The sequence below is a fragment of the Scyliorhinus canicula genome, chromosome 15 (genome assembly GCF_902713615.1).
Source record: "Scyliorhinus canicula chromosome 15, sScyCan1.1, whole genome shotgun sequence".
NCBI lineage: Eukaryota > Metazoa > Chordata > Chondrichthyes > Carcharhiniformes > Scyliorhinidae > Scyliorhinus > Scyliorhinus canicula.
Window position 1 is genome coordinate 112,712,649 of NC_052160.1, and position 22,093 is coordinate 112,734,741.

General features: G+C 44.2%; 1 long non-coding RNA gene across 1 annotated transcript in view; it reads left to right on the top strand.

Moving 5' to 3' along the window:
* Positions 1-362: 362 nt before the first annotated feature.
* Positions 363-22,093, top strand: part of LOC119978138 — a 106,392-nt gene continuing 84,661 nt past the window's right edge. The window contains exons 1-2 of the long non-coding RNA XR_005463395.1: positions 363-715; positions 15,992-16,074. This is a non-coding gene — a long non-coding RNA (uncharacterized LOC119978138). The remainder of the gene's footprint in view (positions 716-15,991; positions 16,075-22,093) is intronic.

Below are 22,093 nucleotides of genomic sequence, written 5' to 3' on the forward strand. Positions count from 1 at the left end.
TGCACAATCTTAAAAAGTTCAGTTTACTCTGGTCCGGTATCTTAGCCACTGCTGGGATCTGACCAGGTGTCCGCAACAAATAAATAATTTCAACAATTCTGGCAGTTGCATTTTAAAAATAAAGTGCCATTATTTGCCAAAAACTACGTTCCACTGCAGTGCGCTTGTTGATTGCCTTTGTTGGTTTTATGTCTCGCTTTTTGAGTGTTTTTGTTTATTTCTATGCAGCCCCTATGTTCTATCTGTGGGTTAACAGCAGCAGTCTGTAAACCACAATTTTGCAGATACGTATCTTGCTCAATGTACTTTTTCTCTCTCTCTCCCTCCCTCTCTCTCTCTCTCTCACTACTTATTTTGAAGGAAGAAGAAGATGACTTGAGAAAAGGTGATATGCTTAAAATGACACCCATGTTTATCTAGCTATCTGCACCTGGTCACCTCCGAGGAGAACTGCCTTCACTTGGCAGGCAATCAAGGAATTGTGTAATCTCTACAAGCCAGAGTTTCCGGCAAGAATTATGAGCAGGGTGGCTCTTCCGTTTTTATACTGTATTTGGCTCTTGGATGAGGTCCTGAGTGGAGAAAGGCACAGTCCATAAAATGGGTAATGTGTGACCTTTCGGAGCCTTCACATGCCAAAGCCTTTGATTATTCGCTGTGATAATACCACATAATGACTTTGTCTTCAAATGCACAAGCAAACCGTGCAAAAGAGGTGACAGACTTTCCTTCTATTTTTACTGCACTCCTGAATCTTGTTCCGATGCTAGAAGATGCTGATGAAAATGAGCAATTAGTTAACATTAATAAGTATTTAGGATATTGCAGCTATATTTCAAATATTTGGATGAGAACTGGCTTTACAATGTGCCCCATGAAGTTGTAGAAGTGTGTTGCAGCCTGCACAATGTTGCTGTGGACAGCACTCTTAGTAATAGCTTGAAGGAGAAAACAGCAGTACGTCTGAAAAAGCAGCGACAACCACAGATTGCAGATTAGCCCCCCAAAAGAGGGGGCTGGGCTCAGAAGGGTCTCACTGCTTGGTGCCTCTGCTGTGCTCTGCAATTGACCACAATTTTCACTTGAATACGTTTAAAGTGGGGAACTGTTGATCACCTTATTTTTGCAATGACCACAATTCAGTTTGGGAGGAAAAGTATGTTTGTTTTCAGGATAATGAAAGGTGACAAGTTGAATGATCAAAAATGGATGATTCAGTCAACATATTATGTTTCAGTAAAACGAATGTACTTCAGCGTATGTAGCTTATGAATGTAATTGACTTTAAGAGAGCATGTCCCATCGACCAAAACATTTTCCTCAGGCATTCATGTTCTTCTTCTATTGAACCAAATTAAAGTTTGGTTTTACCAAAGATTCTGCCTTGCTTTTTCTTCTATTTTTTTTCAGCCAAGATCGTACTTGAGCATCAATCTAGATTTCACAACACAAAAGTTATTGCACGTTATAAAAAACAACATAGTGAGTGATGCATTTGGAGAGTGTATAAGGCTTGTTGGAAAATATGAAAAGCATTAGCAAATTTGTTGAATAATCTGAGAAAAATGTCTCACACATTTGACTTCAGTTTCTGTTGCCACAGCATTGATTTGGTTTGACCTTGTGAATTGGCAAAGATCATGGTGTATTATTATTACGACCAAGTTAGGAGGGGTAAAATGACTCCTCTTTTTGTCCCAGTCCTGAGTTAGTTGTAACACCAAGTTTGAATTTAAAAAGGGAGGTGATATTGCCAATTCAATATATGTACTTAACTGTGCATAGCTCAGCGTTAAAAACAAGCTAGCCAGGTCCCTTACATTAACAAGTAAAGAGTTAGTTTTATTAGGTAAAGATGCAGTAGATATGAACAAAATGTTTTAAAATGTAAAAATATTTTATCCGACTTCCTATGAATGAAAAAAACATGCATGATAGAAATATAGCATGACAGAGTATCAGATCTTAAAACTTGGCCAAGTAAAAACTATAGTTGAATAGAAAATAATAATGATTCTCCAGATGCTTGTTTATAGCTGAAGGGTCACTGCTGGTAAAGGGGTTTCTCACCAGAGCAGTCACTCTGCAGTATGGGCTGATTGATTCTCTTTTCTCGTGGAGATGGTGGTGTTCAGTTGGAATTCTCTTTTTAAGAATGCCTAGTTGCACCAATGAAATCTTCTGATGAGTTTTCAAACCATAAATAGCTCAGCTTATATGGAAGAGGTTTCAGACGAAAGATTGGGGGCCCCCATGGATGTGTGTGAGACATCATCATAACAATTATCCATTCTAATCCTTCTCAATCTGTTGGCTTCCCACGGCTGTTGCCCCTTCTATCCCTAGGGTGGTCTACCTATATATTTTACAATCAAGATCTCGATCGTGTAACCTCTGAGATTTCCGTAAATGGTGTGTCTCCAAAAACTGCTTGTGACCTTTGACAATGCAACCTAGTAGCTGCTGTAAGCTCGTGTCCTGAACTTAAGTGACCACTTAAGGGCCTCAATTGGGGTGAAGATGGTCTTCCTGTCCAAGGCCCTGTCTGCCCCAGTGCAAAATCGCAACAGGGAACGCAGAAGGAATCTCATCCATGCAGTTTCACACTCCCTGCTCCCTACCTCAATGTTCATGTGTGAGTGGTTGTGCATGCATGAGTAGGTATATGTGTAAAACTCACTATCATAAAAATGATCCATTCTAACACTTCTGAATCTGACAGCTTCCCAAGGCATGGTTGACCATGCCCTCTTCATCAAAATGTCTCTTTTTCTTCCTGCTACTGTACATTTTACCTCAGCTACCCCTCAAGGATCTATTCTTAGCCTCCTTCTTTTCTTCATTTACCTTCTCCCTTTTAGTTCCACATCGATAGAAATCGAAGCAGCTTCTAGATGCATGCTGTCAACATCATGTCTACCTCGCCGCACTTTCTTGTGACCTTTATTTTCAGGCTGCTGAATGGGAAGACGGTGGCATAATGGTAATGTCACTGGACTAGTAATCCAGCATCCCAGACTAATGCTCTGGTGACATGAGTTCCAACCCCACCACGGCAGCTGGTGGAATTTAAATTCAATTAATAAATCAAGAATTAAAAACTAATCTCAGTAATGGTTACCATGAAATATCACTGATTGTTATTAAAACCCATCTGGTTTACTAATTCTCTTTCGGGAAGGAAATCTGCCATCTTTGCCTGGTCTGGTCTACATGTGACTCCAGACCCACAACAATGTGGTTGACTCTTAAATACATCTGAAGTTACATAGCAAGCCACTCATTTTAAGGGTAATTAGGGTGGGCATAAATATGTCATTGCCAGCGGGACACCCACATTCTATGAAAGAATAAAGAAAAAATGTATTCAGTCTTGATGAGCCACAACATCCTCTAATGTGGACACCAATGTCTTTGCCCTGTCTCAAAAACTCTTTTCTTTGTCACCAAGTCATTTCCCACTCAGGTTGAAAAAAAATCCTCATTATCTCATTTAATCCCGAGCAATACTTCTGATGCCATATTCTGGCAATTACAAAACACACCTCATTCAACTTCATAATATAACTTGCCTCCACCCCTGCATTAGCTCATCTACTTAAGCTCGTCTGTGCCTTTGTCATCTCCAGTCTTGTGGACAAGGGAGGAGAAATAAACTGAAACCCCCAATTCCCTTACCATTACTTCCCGTAATCAATGTTGTTTTGGAGGGACAGATTGGTGTTTGGTTCTTAGACATCAGAGTGTGTGTGATCAATTTAGAAAAAGCAGCAGCAAGCTTTTGTGCGTTTAAATAATAAGGGCTGGTTATTTATACATTGATCCCAAAAATCTAGATACCACATCAATCACTCTCACGCACACAAGAAAGCAGTTAAACAAAATAATACACTTTTACAAGTTGTAAACAAAAGAATAGTTCATGGTTCAAGTGTCTAGCCTGTTGCAGGAAAAAAGCCTTTGCAGATCTGGTGAATAAGTCTTTTCAACTCTTGTAGTTTAGATGAATTCAGATAGCTGGAGTTGGATATCAGGAATTTTGTAGGATCCCCTAAAAGGGCTTTAACGTCACCCTCGGGGGTGATTAATGGTGGTGGGGGGGGGGAGTCCGAGTGTGGGCGTGTCCTGTGCGGGGCTCAGTCTGGATGTTTAAAGTATTTATGCTGAAGTTAGAAGTGGTTTTATTTTTTTCAAACTCTTTCAGTGTAGCTATTGATGTAACATAGATGACAAGAAAGACAGTGTGCGATAAAGAGGCATGTTCCTCTTTGTGCCAAGAAGGTGACAAAAGGGCATGGCATTCTTGCACATAGTCACCAGGGAGACAAATCAATGGAAACAGCCAGAGGCCTGAGGTATGGCATCAGGTCAGGAGGTTGAAGCAGTGCTACAAGCACCAGGTAGGAGTAGGAGAAGGTTGCCAACCAGCTTTACCGCTCTGGAAAAGGTGTACCACCATTGGAGAGCATGCCTCAACACGATGGAGAACCAGTGCCAAAGGCACTTGAGGTTAAACCAAAAAGTGGTGAGTGACAAATCTCATGAACCACATTCTATCGACACCCATCCCCTGCCAATGATAGTAAAGATGGCTGTGGCTCTAAATTTTTATGCACCTGGTTCCTTCCAGGGTTCGGCAGGAGACCCATCAGGAATGTCTGTCAGCAGGGCATCAAGTCAATAATTGATGCCCTGGCTAAGAACTCCACTGATGTTATCTGCAAGAGTATCTGAAAACTCCAGATGATAACTTGACACACTGTTCTTAGTGGTGCATTTTTGTTTGGAATAGTATGAGCAACCATGTACAACCCAGTGAGGAACAAGTCCTGTCTTTGTGTAAACAATGAATAATGAATATTTATTAAAGTAAAAGAAAAAACACAAAATCGGACGACTCTGCCATTCATTTCAAGTGGTAGCAGCCATTTGTCCTCATCAACTGCATTTATTTTAAATGGAGCATAAGTTTGCATTGTGTTTCGTTTTGGAGAATTTTTTGATGTCTCCACAAATTCTTCTTCTTTGTTATTATGCCAACAAACAATGATATTTCATCACTGCTGACTGATCTGGGGTTGAGCTAAGAGTAACAATTCTGAGCAAAGTGATTTTTTTCCCTTTGCATCTGGAACAAAACTTGCCAAATGCTGGACATTGCCTTAATTTGTGCATTTGACCACACCTTTTACACAGAAATACTTCATCCTGATCTTTATCTGTTTGTTGGTGTGCGACGAGCTGCAAGAACTTTCCTGCCTTTCCTCAGACGTTTCCTGCCATTTTGGAAAAAGGGCAAGTGGAGTGTTTTCCTCCAAGAAGATGCCGCCATTGCTGAGAAACATTTCAGAATGCTGTACTGCTAGCTTGTGAGCCTGACAAATCTTGGTGTTCCAAAGACAGCTCCAATTCCCTCAGCAATCCTTCCTTCAGTTTATTTACATTCACACCAAACACAATTTGGTCCCAAATCATGAAAGTTTCCACTGCAGAAAAATTACAGGTTTTAGCTTTTTAGCTTCAAATCAATGATGAAATTATCTATGGACATCTGTAAACTTGATTGAAACACTTAGCGTTCATAACTTTCATTCTTTCTGGGGCTGCAATGTGCATAAAATCTTCTAATTACTTTGTTAACATTTTTACTATCTTTATCGTTTGCAAATTTAAATGTATTAAACACAGCAATTGCTTTGGGCCCTGCCGCTGTTAGGAGCTTCGCTAGCTTCGGCAAAATCTGATTGTTCTTCTAAATTTGCTGCAGTAAGAAACAGATAAAATTGTTGTTTAAATACACGCCAGTTGCTGTCCACATTACCATGAAATCTGAGACTCATTTGTGGATTCAAGGAATCCATTCTTGCAGTCTGCAAAATCTTAAACTCTCTGTGGACCTCGTGGGAGGCTTGTTTTTTTTCTCATTGTTTAAGACGATCCTGCCTGGTACGATGTGATGTTCATGCCGGGTGGCCTGATTTATATTACAAGAACACTTGTATCTAAAGGTATAAATGATTTATTAACATTAATTGTCGGTAAACTATATACAAAACAACAGATGATTAACAGTAATATCAAGCACAAGCAAACTCTGTCCAGTTTTCTCCAGCCAGTCTGAGGGGTCCCCTGTCTCCAACATTCACTTATGTACTAGTGAGACTCCCAGTGGTCAGTCGGTAATTACAACACAACCATGATATCACTACATTGATGTGTTGCATGCTGCACACATCATGCAGCAAAGTGGGTTACAACTCAAAGACAACAATGCCACATATCTGTATCTGATGATCTATTTAATGTTCTGGAGGACCTTGAGATGATTGCTATCACTAAGGAGGTAGTGATGGGCAAGCTAATGAGCTAAAGGTAGACAAGTCTCTTGGCCCTGATGGAATGCACCCCAGAGTGCTAAAAGAGATGGCTAGGGAAATTGCAAATGCACTAGTGATAATTTACCAAAATTCACTAGACTCTGGGGTGGTCCCAAAGGATTGGAAATTGGCAAACGTGACACCACTGTTTACAAGAGGAGGTAGGCAGAAAGCGGGTAATTATAGGCCAGTGAGCTTAACTTTGGTAGTAGGGAAGATGCTGGAATCTATCATCAAGGAAGAAATAGCGAGGCATCTGGATGGAAATTGTCCCATTGGGCAGACTTAGCATGGGTTCACGTAGCATGCCTAACTAATTTAGTGGAATTTTTTGAGGACATTGCCAGTGCGGTAGATAATGGGGAGCCAATGGATGTGGTATATCTGGATTTCGAGAAAGACTTTGACAAGGTGCCACACAAAAGGTTGCTGCATAAGATAAAGATGCATGGCATTAAGGGTAAAGTAGTAGCATGGATAGAGGATTGGTTAATTAATAGAAAGCAAAGAGTGGGGATTAATGGGTGTTTCTCTGGTTGGCAATCAGTAGCTAGTGGTGTCCCTCAGGGATCAATGTTGGGCCCACAATTGTTCACAACTTACATAGATGATTTGGAGTTGGGGACCAAGTGTAATGTGTCCAAGTTTGCAGACGACACTAAGATGAGTGGTAAAGCAAAAAGTGCAGAGGATACCGAATGTCTGCAGAGGGATTTGGATTGGTTAAGTGAATGGGCTAGGGTCTCTGGCAGATGAAATACAATGTTGACAAATGTGAGGTTATCCATTTTGGTAGGAATAACAGCAAAAGGGATTATTATTTAAATGATAAAATATTAAAACATGCTGCTGTGGAGAGAGACTTGGGTGTGCTAGTGCATGAGTCGCAAAAAGTTGATTTACAGGTGCAACAGGTGATTAAGAAGGCAAATTTAATTTTGTCCTTCATTGCTAGAGGGATGGAGTTCAAGACTAGGGAGTTTATGCTGCAATTGTATAAAGTGTTAGTGAGGCCACACCTGGAGTATTGTGTTCAGTTTTGGTTTCCTGACCTGAGAAAGGATGTACTGGGCTGGAGAGTGTGCAAAGAAGATTTACTAGGTTAATCTCAGAGCTGAAGTGGTTGGATTATGAGGAGAGGTTCAGTAGACTGGGACTGTACTTGTTGGAATTTAGAAGGATAAGGGGGGATCTTATAGAAACATAAAATTATGAAGGGAATAGATAGGGTAGATGCAGGCAGGTTGTTTCCACTGGCGGGTGAAAGCAGAACTAGGGGGCATAGCCTCAAAATAAGGGGAAGTAGATTTAGGACTGAGTTTAGGAAGAAATTCTTCATCCAAAAGGTTGTGAATCTATGGAATTCCTTGCCCAGTGAAGCAGTTGAGGCTCCTTCATTGAATGTTTTTAAGATAGAGATAGATAGTTTTTTGAAGAATAAAGGGATTAAGGGTTACATAGAACATAGAACATTACAGCGCAGTACGGGCCCTTTGGCCCTCGATGTTGCGCCAACCTGTGAAACCATCTGAAGCCTATCTGACCTACACTATTCCATTTTCATCCATATGTCTATCCAGTGACCACTTAAATGCCCTTAAAGTTGACGAGTCTACTACTGTTGCAAGCAGGGCGTTCCACACCCCTACTACTCTCTGAGTAAAGAAACTGCCTCTGACATCTGTCCTATATCTACTACCCCTCAATTTAAAGCTATGTCCCCTCGTGTTGGTCATCACCATCCGAGGAAAGAGACTCTCACTGTCCACTCTATCTAACCCTCTGACTATCTTATATGTCTCTATTAAGTCACCTCTCACCCTTCTCCTCTCTAACGAAAACAACCTCAAGTCCCTGAGCCTTTCCTCGTAAGACCTTTCCTCCATACCAGGCAACATCCTAGTAAATCTCCTCTGAACCCTTTCCAAAGCTTCCACATTCTTCCTATAATGTGGTGACCAGAACTGCACGCAGTACTCCAGGAGCGGCCGCACCAGAGTTATGTACAGCTGCAGCATGACTTTGTGGCTCCGAAACTCAATCCCCCTACTGATAAAGGCTAGCACACCATATGCCTTCTTAACAGCCCTATTAACCTGGGTGGCAACTTTCAGGGATTTATGTACCTGGATGCCGAGACCTCTCTGTTCATCTACACTACCAAGAATCTTGCCATTAGCCCAGTACTCTGCCCTCCTGTTACTCCTTCCAAAGTGAACCACCTCACACTTTTCCGCATTAAACTCCATCTTCCAACTCTCAGCCCAGCTCTGCAGGGTATCTATGTCCCTCTGTATCCTATAACATCCTTCAGCACTATCTACAACTCCACCGACCTTCGTGTCATCTGCAAATTTACTAACCCATCCTTCTACACCCTCTTCCAGGTCATTTATAAAAATGACAAACAGCAGTGGCCCCAAAACAGATCCTTGCGGTACACCACTAGTAACTGATCAACCACAACCCTCTGCCTTCTTTCAGCTAGCCAATTACTGATCCAAACCGCTAAATCACCTTCAATCCCATACTTCCTTATTTTCTGCAATAGCCTACCTTGTGGAACCTTATCAAACGCCTTTACTGAAATCCATATACACCACATCAACCGCTTTACCCTCATCCACCTGTTTGGTCACCTTCTCAAAAAACTCAATAAGGTTTGTGAGGCATGACCTACCCTTCACAAAACCGTGTTGACTATCGCTAATCAACTTGTTCTTTTCAAGATGATTATAAACCCTATCTCTTATAACCTTTTCCAACATTTTACCCACAACCGAAGTAAGGCTCACATGTCTATAATTACCAGGGTTGTCTCTACTCCCCTTCTTGAACAAGGGTACAACATTTGCTATCCTCCACTCTTCTGGCACTATTCCTGTTGACAAAGATGACATAAAGATCAAGGACAAAGGCTCTGCAATCTCCTCCCTGGCTTCCCAGAGAATCCTAGGATAAATCCCATCTGGCCCAGGGGACTTATCTATTTTTACACTTTCCAAAATTGCTAACACCTCCTCCTTGTGAACCTCAATTCAATCTAGCCTGGTCGACTGAACCTGAGTATTCTCCTCGACAACATTGTCTTTCTCCAGTGTAAACACTGACGAAAAATATCCATTTAACGCTTCCCCTATCTCCTCTGATTCCACACACAACTTTCCACTACTATCCTTGATTGGCCCTAATCTTACTCTAGTCATTCTTTTGTTCCTGATATACCTATAGAAAGCCTTAGGGTTTTCCTTGATCCTATCCGCCAACGACTTTTCGTGTCCTCTCCTCGCTCTTCTTAACTCTCCCTTTAGGTCCTTCCTGGCTAACTTGTAACTCTCAAGTGCCCTAACTGAGCCTTCATGTATAATCCTAACATAAGCCTTCTTCTTCCTCTTGACAAGTGCTTCAACTTCCTTAGTAAACCACGGTTCCCTTGCTCGACAACTTCCTCCCTGCCTGACGGGTGCATACTTATCAAGGACACGCAGTAGCTGTTCCTTGAAAAAGCTCCACATTTCGATTGTACCCATCCCCTGCAGTTTCCTTCCCCATCCTATACATTCTAAATCTTGCCGAATAGCACCATAATTGCATTTCCCCCAGCTATAATTCTTGCCTTGCGGTATATACCTATCCCTGCCCATTGCTAAAGTAAACATAACCGAATTGTGATCACTATCACCAAAGTGCTCACTTACATCTAAATCTAATACCTGGCCGGGTTCATTACCCAGTACCAAATACAATGTGGCCTCGCTCCTTGTTGGCCTGTCTACATACTGTGTCAGAAAACCCTCCTGCACACACTGCACAAAAACTGACCCATCTATTGTACTCGAACTATAGTATTTCCAGTCAATATTGGAAAGTTAAAGTCCCCCATAATACTTTCCTTGATTAACAATGCCACACCCCCCCTCTTTTACCATCTTCTCTGTTCTTACAGAAACATCTAAATCCTGAAACCTGCAACAACCATTCCTGTCCCTGCTTTACCCATGTCTCCGAAATCGCCACAACATCGAGATCCCAGGTACCAACCCATGCTGCAAGCTCACCCACCTTATTCCTGGCGTTGAAGTAGACACACTTCAAACCAGCGTCTTGCTTGCCAGTGCCCTCTTTCGAACTTTTAACCCTATCCCTGACCTCACTACTCTCAACATACTGTACACTGGGACTACAATTTAGGTTCCCATCCCCTTGCTGAATTAGTTTAAACCCCCCCCCCCCCCCCCCCCCCCCCCCGAAGAGCACTAGCAAATCTCCCCCCGAGGATCTTGGTACCCCTCTGGTTCAGGTGAAGACCATCCTGTTTGTAGAGGTCCCACCTACCCCAGAATGAGCCCCAATTATCCAGGAAACCTAAACCCTCCCTCCTGCACCATCCCTGTAGCCAGGTGTTCAACTCCTCTCTCTCCTTATTTCTCACTTTGCTAGCACGTGTTACGGGTAACAACCCAGAGATATCAACTCTGTTTGTTCTAGCTCTCAGCTTCCACCCTAGCTCCCTGAATTTCTGTCTCAAATCCCCATCTATCTTCCTACCTATGTCGTTGGTACCTATGTGGACCACGACCTGGGGGCTGCTCCCCCTCCCCCTTAAGGATCCCAAAAACACGATCAGAGACATCACGAACCCTGGCACCTGGGAGGCAACAAACCAACCGTGAGTCTCTTTCGTTCCCACAGAACCTCCTGTCTGTTCCCCTAACTATGGAGTCCCCAATGACAAGTGCTCTGTTCCTCTTCTCCCTTCCCTTCTGAGCAACAGGGACAGACTCTGTGCCAGAGACCTGTGCCCCATTGCTTACCCCTGGTAAGTCGTCCCCCGCAGTATCCAAAACGGTATACTTGTTATAGAGGGGAACAACCACAGGGGATCCCTGCACTGCCTGCCGGTTCCCTCTCCCTCCCCTGACGGTAACCCATCTACCTTATTTTATATGAGGTGTGAATACCTCCCTATAACTCCTCTCAATAACCCCCTCCGCCTCCCGAATGATCCAAAGTTCATCCAGCTCCAGCTCCAGGTCCCTAAGGCGGTTCTCGAGGAGCTGGAGTTGGGTGCACTTCCTGCAGATGTAGTCAGCAGGGACACTCGAGGTGACCCTTTCCTCCCACATTCTGCAGGAGGCTTTATCCCTATAATTCTGTCCTAGCCTCCATTCCCACTGAACTAACTTCCCAACTACTGAAAACTAAAAACAAAAAAACAAAAAACTTGTGAGTTTAGCAATCCGACGGACAGAACTTTTTTTTTTGGTTAGAGGAGGAGGATGGGTGGGAGACACTATGTAAGTAGTGTTGTGGGTAAAGCTGTCACTCGAGAACAGCCCCTTCACAAACCACCTTCAACTTACGCTGACCGTACTGCATGTATGCAAATCTCCCTGGAACAGCCAATCAGAAGCTCTGCTCTGCTGCCCTCTGCTGGATGCTTGCTTTCACTCGACCTCCTCGGGTCACTTGCGCAGGTACACCTTCAACTTACGCTGACCGCACTGCACGTATGCAAATCTCCCCGGAACAGCCAATCAGAAGCTCTGCTCTGCTGCCCTCTGCTGGATGCTTGCCTTCACTCAACCTCCTCGGGTCACTTGCGCAGGTACACCTTCAACTTACGCTGACCGCACTGCACGTATGCAAATCTCCCCAGAACAGTCAATCAGAAGCTCTGCTCTGCTGCCCTCTGCTGGATGCTTGCCTTCACTCAACCTCCTCGGGTCACTTGCGCAGGTACACCTTCAACTTACGCTGACCGCACTGCACGTATGTAAATCTCCCCGGAACAGCCAATCAGAAGCTGGTGTTTGGGCCGGAAAGTGGAGCTGAGTCCACAAAAGATCAGCCATGGTCTCATTGAATGGCGGAGCAGGCTCAAGGGGCCCGATGGCCTACTCCTGCTCCTAGTTCTTATGTTCTTATGTTCTCCGCTAATTGACTCCCAAGGCTCCACTCTCCTTTCCACTGGAACGTCATCGTGACTTTCCTCCCTCCCCTGAAGGGACTGTGCACAGATGTCTCTGACTTTGATACCCATTTCATACTGATGCGCTGCCCTTCAGCCATGCCACTGACGCTGCACGTATTTTAAATCCCTCCGAAGTGCTGGTATCTGAGTTGATGGAGTGTGGGCTAGCCTGATGACTCTGCCTCCTCGAGCATTTCTTCCTCTTCTTGATGCCCGATAAATGAAAACCCTGAAGGGGTGGAGGGTGTTGTGGGGGCTGGTGATGAGGGAGTAGACCTGAGACCTGAGTGAAACACAAAATAAGTTATTTATTTTATAGCCCTTTACATTATAAAAGCATGCTCCGATGCATGAGTTTGTCTTTACCATGTTCATGCTGCGCTTAGGATGTCATTAAACTCCTCTTTACACTATCTCATAGCACATTCCTTTGTGCTTGTGAACTGACACCATTGCCATCAAGTTCCAGGCAGCCAGATATCTGGATTGTTAATTTTCATCCCCCTTCATGCTTCAATGAATCTCAAGTAGCCAGCTTTGTACCTAACTGCAATGTTTATACCAATCTAGCTATGATTGACCAGTCATCAGCACATCAAAAGCAGTTAAGTTCTTCCTGCTGAGAAAAAGAGGATGTGAAAGCACTCAATTCCTAGATGTTTAGAAACATTATGGTTCAATAGGTTCAAAGCAAGCTACTTGAGATGCATTCAAGCGTGAAGGGAGATGAAAATAAACAATCCAAACACCTGTCTGTCTGGAATCTGTCAATTACAGGCTACTAAAAGCTATTTCTCTTTGAAGTTAATGGAAGTCTTGCAGATCTAAGGAACTGAGGAGTTCAAAGTCTTCTGATGTGGTTTTGTTTTTTTTATTAAGTTTTCTAGATATCTGCCTGAGGCAGCAAGTGAGGCACAGGTGGGTAAAAAAGCAGGGCTTTTTTTGCTGTTTCACCTGGATTTCTCTTTAGTTTCCAGGCAGGAATGATTGAATGGGGCCAGTGGGGTGGGGGGGGGGGGTCCCTGTGGGGTCCCTGTGGAGGGTTACCTGCCAGAGGGGCTGACTGCTATGAGGGGTTCCCTAGTATGTGGGGGTCTCTGTTGGGGAGTGGTGGGAGGGGAGGTTGGCAGGATTTGCATTGTGGGGGTAAAGGGTCTTCTGATAGATTTTGGGGGTACCTACCTTAAATATTTACCCCCTTAGCCTACTGCGAGGTCCACTGCGTCAGGACCATGCTGGCAAATATTTGCACCAATCCACGCCCGCGTGAATCCTGGCTCAGTGACCTGAAGCATTACAAAGGCATGGAGAATCCAGTGCCCAGCCCATTAATAGGATGCAAATGGATCATTTTAACCCATTTGCATCCTCCCGTTGGCGGGGGGCACGGACCTTGATGCCGCCGCCAGCAGGGGGCCAGAGCATCACAAATGGATCAACGCTGGGTGACGATCTCTTTTTCTCTCCCAAAAGGGATTCTCCACTACCAGAGGCAGTGGTGGAGAGTCCAGCCCACAGTATTTTCGCCTTCACTGTTTCATGTGGTAGCGAATTCCACAGGCTTACCACACTCTGGGTGACAACATTTCTCCTCAACTCAACCCTAAATAATTGACTCTTTATCCTTAGATTAGGACCTCTGGTTCTAAACACCCGCACCATTAGGAACATCCTTCCCGCATCTATTCTGGTCTAGTCCTGTTAAAATTTTATAGGTTTCTATGAAATTCTCCTGAACTCCAGTGAATATAATCCCTTTTTAAAAATAATTTAGAGTACCCAATTTTTTTTCCAATTAAGGGGCAATTTAGCGTAGCCAATCCACCTATCCTGCACATCTTTTGGGGGCGAAACCCACGCAGGCACAGGGAGAATGTGCAAACCCCACAGTGACCAAGGGCCAGGATTTGAACCCAGGTCCTCAGCGCTGTAGGCAACAATGCTAACCACTGTGCCACCGTGCTGCCCGCGAATATAATCCTAACCATTTCAATCTCCCCTTGTACGCCAGTACCACTATCACTGGTAAACCTTCTCTGCAGTCCCTCTATAGCAAGAACATCCTTCTTCAGATAAGGAGCAAAATAATATTCCAGGTGTGGTCTCACCAAGGCCCTGTATAATTGTCTAAACCTAAGGCGGCACGGTGGCACAGTGGTTAGCACTGCTGCCTTATGGCGCCAAAGTCCCGGGTTCGATCCCAGCACCCCGTCACTGTCCATGTGGATCTTTTTGTTTCGTGTGGAGTTTGCACATTCTCCCCGTGTCTGTGTGTGTCTCTACCTCACAACCCAAAGATGTGCAGGATAGGTGAGTTGGCCATGCTAAATTGCCCGATAAAAGGCAAACAACATTTTAATCGCAACCTAGCCTTAAGAAATTACAGGGAGTGTTCTTTTGATATGCTGAATCATTTCTTATTAACTTTTGCACAAGAAATTTGCATAAAAACATATTTTTTTCCCCTTCAAAGGGCTATGAAAACATACTGACATTTAATGAAGGTGCTACTATTTTGAGCATAATAAAACATAAGCAACAGAAACTATGAAGAAAAAAAATCACTTTATGCCCCAGACGCTTGCAGGGATAAAGGATACATCATGAGCACATAATAAGGCTCATAAATTAGATGTTCTTCTTGAGGAATGTACAACACAAGGAATGGTGATGACTCAGCTGTACAATTGGGAAATAGCTTGTAATTAGTTGTTGACGAAGCACAGTGCACAGCCAAACTGCTCTTTAAAATGTACAGGCATAACATTCCGAGTGCATTCTGTAGAGGCACTCCTATAGCTTTGACCAATTGCCTCATGGGGATTCTGTTTCGGGCTATTAGATGTGGCAAATGATTTGAATGACGTAGACATGGAAACCACAGCTCCGAAATAGGCAAATTGGCTCAACTAGTCCTTGGCAAAGTTGGTGCTCTATGCAAGTCTGCTTCATCTCACCCTAGCAGCATAACCTATTATTTTCTCCTCATGTTTATCTAACCTCCCTTTAAATATATATATTGATACCTTTATCTGTCTTTACAATGTAAAAATGGATTATCTGAATTATCATGCACCAGCTTAATTAGGCAGCACGGTAGCACATGTGGCTAGCACTGTGGCTTCACAGCGCCAGGGTCCCAGGTTTGATTCCCTGCTGGGTCACTGTCTGTGCGGAGTCTGCACGTTGTCTGCGTGGGTTTCCTCCGGGTGCTCCTATTTCCTCCCACAGTCCAATGACATGCAGGTTAGGTGGATTGGCCATGGTAAATTGCCCTTAGTGTCCAAAATGGTTAGGAGAGGTTATTGGTTTACGGGGATAGGGTGGAAGTGAGGGCTTAAGTGGGTCGGTGCAGACTCGATGGGCCGAATAGCCTCTTTCTGCACTGTATGATCTATGCATGACAAATTATATATAAGTATCCCTTTACTGAGCTACCAACTGGTTGAGTAGTCAGTTGCAAAATATTTACAGTAAAAATAGTGTACAAAGCTAACTAACATAGGTCTTTATATAATATACAGATACGCATTTCATTTCAGGTTGATGAAGGTATGTTTTCTTGGAAGAAGCAATTAAAATAAGCCATTTGACATTAAACTTGCCACATTTTGCTGATTATTGCATCATTGCTTTTCAGGAAGCTGTGATTTCTTGGGTTCCACCAATCGGACAAGAAAATAATGAAGCTTGCATACGCCAGGCAACCATTTTTTAAACGTGGTGAGTTTTAATGAAAGGCTTACCTGAAAATGTGAAGCTGAAGAAAAGGTGTGGCAGTTTAAGGCTGCATTTCTATTGTAGCTGCTGGCTATGGTCTGCAGCTTGCTCCTAGAATCTGTTTCTGCACCTCATTGTTATAAAATCTTAGTGCTTTATTCAGAGAAATATTAGAGTGCAATAGGTCGGGGGAGACAAAAATATTCAAATGGTGGCAAATAATTTGCTGTTACTCATTTGGTTCGCAATCTGTCACAGATGTGTTTTGGAATCGCTCTGCTCAAAATACATTGGAGTTTGTTATATAGGGACAAATTGGAATGGAAATGTATATTTTTCATGGAAGGCATTCTCTGTAGAATTATTTGAGAGCAACAAATTTGACAAGAAATAGGCCAAAAGTAGAGAAAAATAAAATAGACCAAAAAAGGGATGTTTGCAGTAAATAGAGTATGCACCATATTCCCACTTTTTTTTAATAGCAATTTGATTGCAATGTGTTGGAAATACTGCCATCCTGGGAAATTAATTGAAGTAAGAAGATCCATGACTACAATCTATTTATAAGAAGCTATTTGTATTCATTGGTAAACTGTAATATAACTAAATGAGTCTAAAATCATTAAACTATTTTTAAAAGGTTGAGATTGTTCAAATTAAATGCTATGATGTAACGGGATTTCTGAACGTGTGATGGGATGGATTGGGGTGTAAATACAATCCTCCACCTAACGATAGGCTTCAGCTTTAAGCTGAAACTGAGTCCCAATCTGAGCTGTGCACAGGTACTTAATGGTCGTGTGGCAGTGCGACCCTTTTCCCCTGGTGTCTTTTGCCATGTATATAGAACCTGTACATAGTTATTGTGTAAAATGTTATCAAGGACTTAAGGGGGAGGGATGTGGTAGCACGGCCCCTTTAAGAGGGGCGGCCTGGCAGACCATGTGACCATCTCGGGCCCGTGAAACCCGACCAATAGTGGGTTTGTGCGAGGCCCTGGGAGCAGGAGCCTGGATAGTGTGGACCCTGGAGCCGAAGAGACAAGATCCATCCTATTGCTTTGTGTGCCTGTATTGTTACCAACATTTGCCTTTCATCTATAAAACCCTTGTGACTGCTGGAAGCCTCTAGTGTGTTTCTCAAGCCACAACAGGAGGTTAGGCATATCTCCTGAGAGAGGAAAGTATTCACAACTGTACAGCCAGTAAGGACAGACTGGAAGAAGCTCATACCTCCAACTGCAGAAGGTGCCTGGATTGGCAGAACAAAGGGAGAGATTAGGGGCGTGATTGTCCGCTCCCGCGCGCCATCAGGAAGGCCGTCGTGAACTCGCCCGAGTTTCACGACGGCGTCGGAGGCCGTTCCTCACACCCTATTCACCCCCCCCCCAGGAGGGCTAGGAGCGGCGTTGTGAGAAACTCGGCCGCCGGGCCTTGACGCTTGCGTCAAAGCGGTGAGCCGAGAATGACGCGACCGCGGCGCCTAAGTGACGTCATGCGCAGGTTGGCCAGCTCCAACCCGCGCATGCGTGGTTGCCATCTTCCCCTCCGCCGCCCCGCAAGACGTGACGGCTTGATCTTGCGGGGCGGCGGAGGGGAAAGAGTGCGTCCCTTGGAGACGCCGGCCCCACGATCGGTGGGCACCGATCGAGGGCCAGTCCCCTCCCGAGCATGGCCGTGGTGCTCACTCCCCTCTCCGCCCCCCACAAGCCACAAATGAAGCTTTGGCACCATGTTCACGACGGCAACGACCAGGTGTGTTTGCCGCTGGCGTGAACAGGTCGGGAACGTCAGGCCGCTCGGCCCATCCGGGCCGGAGAATCGCCTGTCGGCGTGAAAAACGGCGAGCGGCGATTCTCAGAGCAGGGTGGTGGGGGAATCGCGGGGGTTGCCAGGGCGGCGTGTCGTGATTCTCCCGGCCCTCCTGCAATTCTCCCACCCGGCGTGGGGAGCGGAGAATCGCGCCCTAGATATCTTTATGGTAAAATAGATTTTCTGTGATCTGCCATGTAATGTCAGATAGTATTGACTAATGCTTAAAAAAATCTTCAGTGGGGGTGGCACGGTGACACAGTGGTTGGCACTCCTGCCTCACGGCACTGAGGACCCAGGTTCGATCCCGGCCCTGGGTCACTGTCCGTGTGGAGTTTGTACATTCTCCCCATGTCTGCATAGGTTTCACCCCCACAACCCAAAGACGTGCAGGGTAGGTGAATTGCCCACACTAAATTGCCCTTTAATTGGGAAAACAAAGTGGGTACTCTAAACCTATTTTTAAAAAAATCTTCAGCTAACTGAATCAATTTGGGAAACTATTTGCGAACCAATGCAAATAATTGCATTGGGGACATAGCACGAGGGGACATAGCCTTAAATTGAGGGGTAATAGATATAGGACAGAGGTCAGAGGTGGGTTTTTTACGCAAAGAGTGGTGGGGCCGTGGAATGCCCTACCTGCAACAGTAGTGAACTCGCCAACATTGAGGGCATTTAAAAATTTATTGGATAAGCATATGGATGATAAGGGCATAGTGTAGGTTAGATGGCCTTTAGTTTTTTTTCCATGTCGGTGCAACATCGAGGGCCGAAGGGCCTGTACTGCGCTGTATCGTTCTATATCTATATTTCTATATCTATAAATCTACTAGCCTGGATTTCTCCTCAGTTGCGTTGGTTTCTTTGGCATAATTCGAGTGAAATCTTCATAACTGGGACAAAAGATTGTGGAATTTTAAGTGCAAATTTGGTTTAGTTCAAATAGATTTTCTTCAATTTTTTGGACTTGTTTTAAAAATGTCACACTATAATAATAATCATCGCTTATTGTCACGAGTAGGCTTCAATGAAGTTACTGTGAAAAGCCCCTAGTCACTACATTCCGGCGCCTGTTCGGGGAGGCTGGTATGGGAATTGAACCTGCGCTGCTGTCATTGTTCTGTACCTACCCTGAACATCTTTTGGGGTGTGGGGGCGAAACCCACGCAAACACGTGATTTAGCCCACTGTGCTAAACCAGCCCCTAGAGGTAGGCCCTGTCCACCAAACTAACCATGGCATCATCACCATTGGGAGTTTTCATTCATTGACATGATTTGCAGGCCTTTTATTTGAAGCTCCAAAAATGACACTGGATCTTTTGGGAACACTGAGAAGCAAATTTTTAAAACTGTTGATATTTTTAAAATTCACGAAGAGGCTGACTACTATACTCCAATATAATAGCATATAATTACGCGCAGTGCTGGGTTCTTCCGATGTGGGAAAAAACCCAACATTATATATATAGTTAAAAACTTAATCCTTATTATTATTTTTTATTTTTAAAATGGACTCTTTCTCCAGATCAAAATAATTCTCTTCTCAGTTTCTGAAGTATCATACCTCCTTACGCCTAGGTAGCTACTAACCTTGGACAGTTCAGGCGAATTTCAAAGAGAGGTACAGAAATGTGATTTTCATTTGATCAGTCAACTTTGCTAGTGGAGTCAGTGGTTTAACTGAAATAATGGCTTCCCAAATGGCAGACCCTCAGCATTATCAGTCCTGAATAAAAAGCAGAACCCAGATGTTGGATAAACATCCCTTTTGAAGTTATGCTGGAGGAGAAAGTTCACATGACCAAGACTCTGGCCTTTCGACCACATGGTGGGGAGTCAGGAGAGGAGAATTGGCAGTTAGTTCCATGGTACTGAGTGGAATGTGGCTCATAGAAACCCCAGGTGCCATTAATAGGTTTGTGCTCTTATGAATTCGGGCTCGGGAATTGGGAAACCCAGGGGAAGTATTAGTTCCTTTAGCTGGAGCTCACGGATGTCCTGGAGCTGGGATTGCTCCATGATGCTCAAGAGGTTGAGGCTCTGAAAAATGCCCTGGAGTAGTTGACAGAAGCTGTGCTAGTTTGATGAGGCAGAAAGCCCAAAGGCAATGTCAGATCAGTGGAGCAGATGTACAGTTGACATCTCTATGAAGGGCAGTTGTTGGCAGCAGCATACCTCAAGAGCTGAAATTGTGCCTCTGTTTAGATGCTGGAATGTAATTTGGCCAACACAGAGGGGTGCAGTCTTGGTGGTATGTTCACAATGGCATAGTGGTAGCGACATTGGACTGTAATCCCAGAGGCCCAGGCTAATGTGCTGCGAACATGGGTTTGAATCACACCACAGCAGCTGGTGAAATTTAAATTCAATTAGGAAATATGGAACATAAAGCCCATCTCAGTAATGATGACCATGAAAATGTTACTGATTGTTATAAAAACCCATTTGGTTTGCTGATGTCCGTTAGCAAAGGAAATCTGCCGTACTTATCTGGTCTGGCCGACATGTGACTCCAGACCCACAGCAATGTGGTTGATTCTTAGCTGCCCTTTGCAATGGCCTAGTAAGCCAACGTTTAAGGACAATTAGGAATGGGCAACAATTGCTGGCACCCACATTGTATTAAAAACTCACTTGGTTTTGCAAATTACTCAATTTTTGAATACTGTAACTGTTACAAAATCTATCCAATGACACTGTCCATCTTGTAAAGTAGTGAGAAATATACTGAAGCCTTTAAATAAAAGACCGTATTGTCTGTCCTATGTCTTAGTATATCCAGTATATAGCTACATCCAAGTCCAGTCCTGCGTCAGCTGAAAACGAATTGTAAATAGTATCACTACAGTGCAGAAGGAGGCCATTCAGCCCATTGAGTCTGCACCAATCCTGCATCCAGCCGAGGCCCACCCCTCACTCTATCCCCATAACTCAGCAGCCCCACCGAACCTTTTTGGACAGTAAGGGACAGATTAGCATGTCTAATCCACCTAACCTGCACTTCTTTGGAATGTGGGAGGATACCGGAGCACCCGGAGGAAACCCACACAGACACGGGGAGAATGTGCAAACTCCACACAGTAACCAAAGGCCAGAATTGAAGTCGGGTTCCTGGCGCTGTAAGGCAGCAGTGCTAACCATTGAGCCGCCATGCCGCCCGTGAGTAGAATATTAACATCAAGCCAGAAGATTTTTCACATTTGGAGCACTAAATATGGACATAGCCAATCAGTCCATCACCAGTGTTGTCATAACTACCCCTCAAGCAGCATGTTTTTCTGCGGCGCACCATTCACTGATGGCGGGTTTTTCTCTTCCCGCCGCTTGATCATAGATCATAGAATTTACAGTGCAGAAGGAGGCCTTTCGGCCCATCGAGTCTGCACCGGCTCCTGGAAAGAGCACCTTACCCAAGGTCAACACCTCCACCCTATCCCTATAACCCATTAACCCCACCCAACACTAAGGGCAATTTTGGACACTAAGGGCAATTTATCTTGGCCAATCCACCTAACCTACACGTCTTTGGACTGTGGGAGAACGTGCAGACTCCGCACAGACAGTGACCCAAGCCGGAATCGAACCTGGGACCCTGGAGCTGTGAAGCAATTGTGCTATCCACAATGCTACCGTGCTGCCAATGGGATTTCCACAGAAGCCACCCTACTCTGGGAAACCCATGGGTGAGGATGTGCTGCCTGCGGGAAATGATAATGCCAAAGGCCGGAGAATTCTGGCCATAATCTACTCAGACACCTTTAGCTCAAGTCTGAAGAACTGCTGAACTGTCAGAATTGCACTTTTCATTGAAGATGCCATACCAAGGCCCCATTTGATGATTTAAGTGAATTGGAAACATTTTTCATTTCATTGGTGTTCATGAGCCATTTTGAATACATTGGATGCCAACATTTTCTACATGACCACAGTGACCATCTTTCAAGACAATTCATTGTTTATGAAGAGCCTTGAGATGTTCTGGGATCACCCCAGTGGGATTCTCCATTCCCACTACAGTGAATGCAAATTTGGCTGAGCGCCAAATTATCCGTCCTCGCTGGCAGTATTAACAAAGTGGACTCGCAACGGAAAACCCCAACCATTATTTAGGTAAATTCTGTTATTGCCTTTCCTCAGTTATACAGCTTTGACTCATTCTTGGGTTCCTCCATGACCGCAGAAAAATTCCTAGTTTCCTACCAAAAA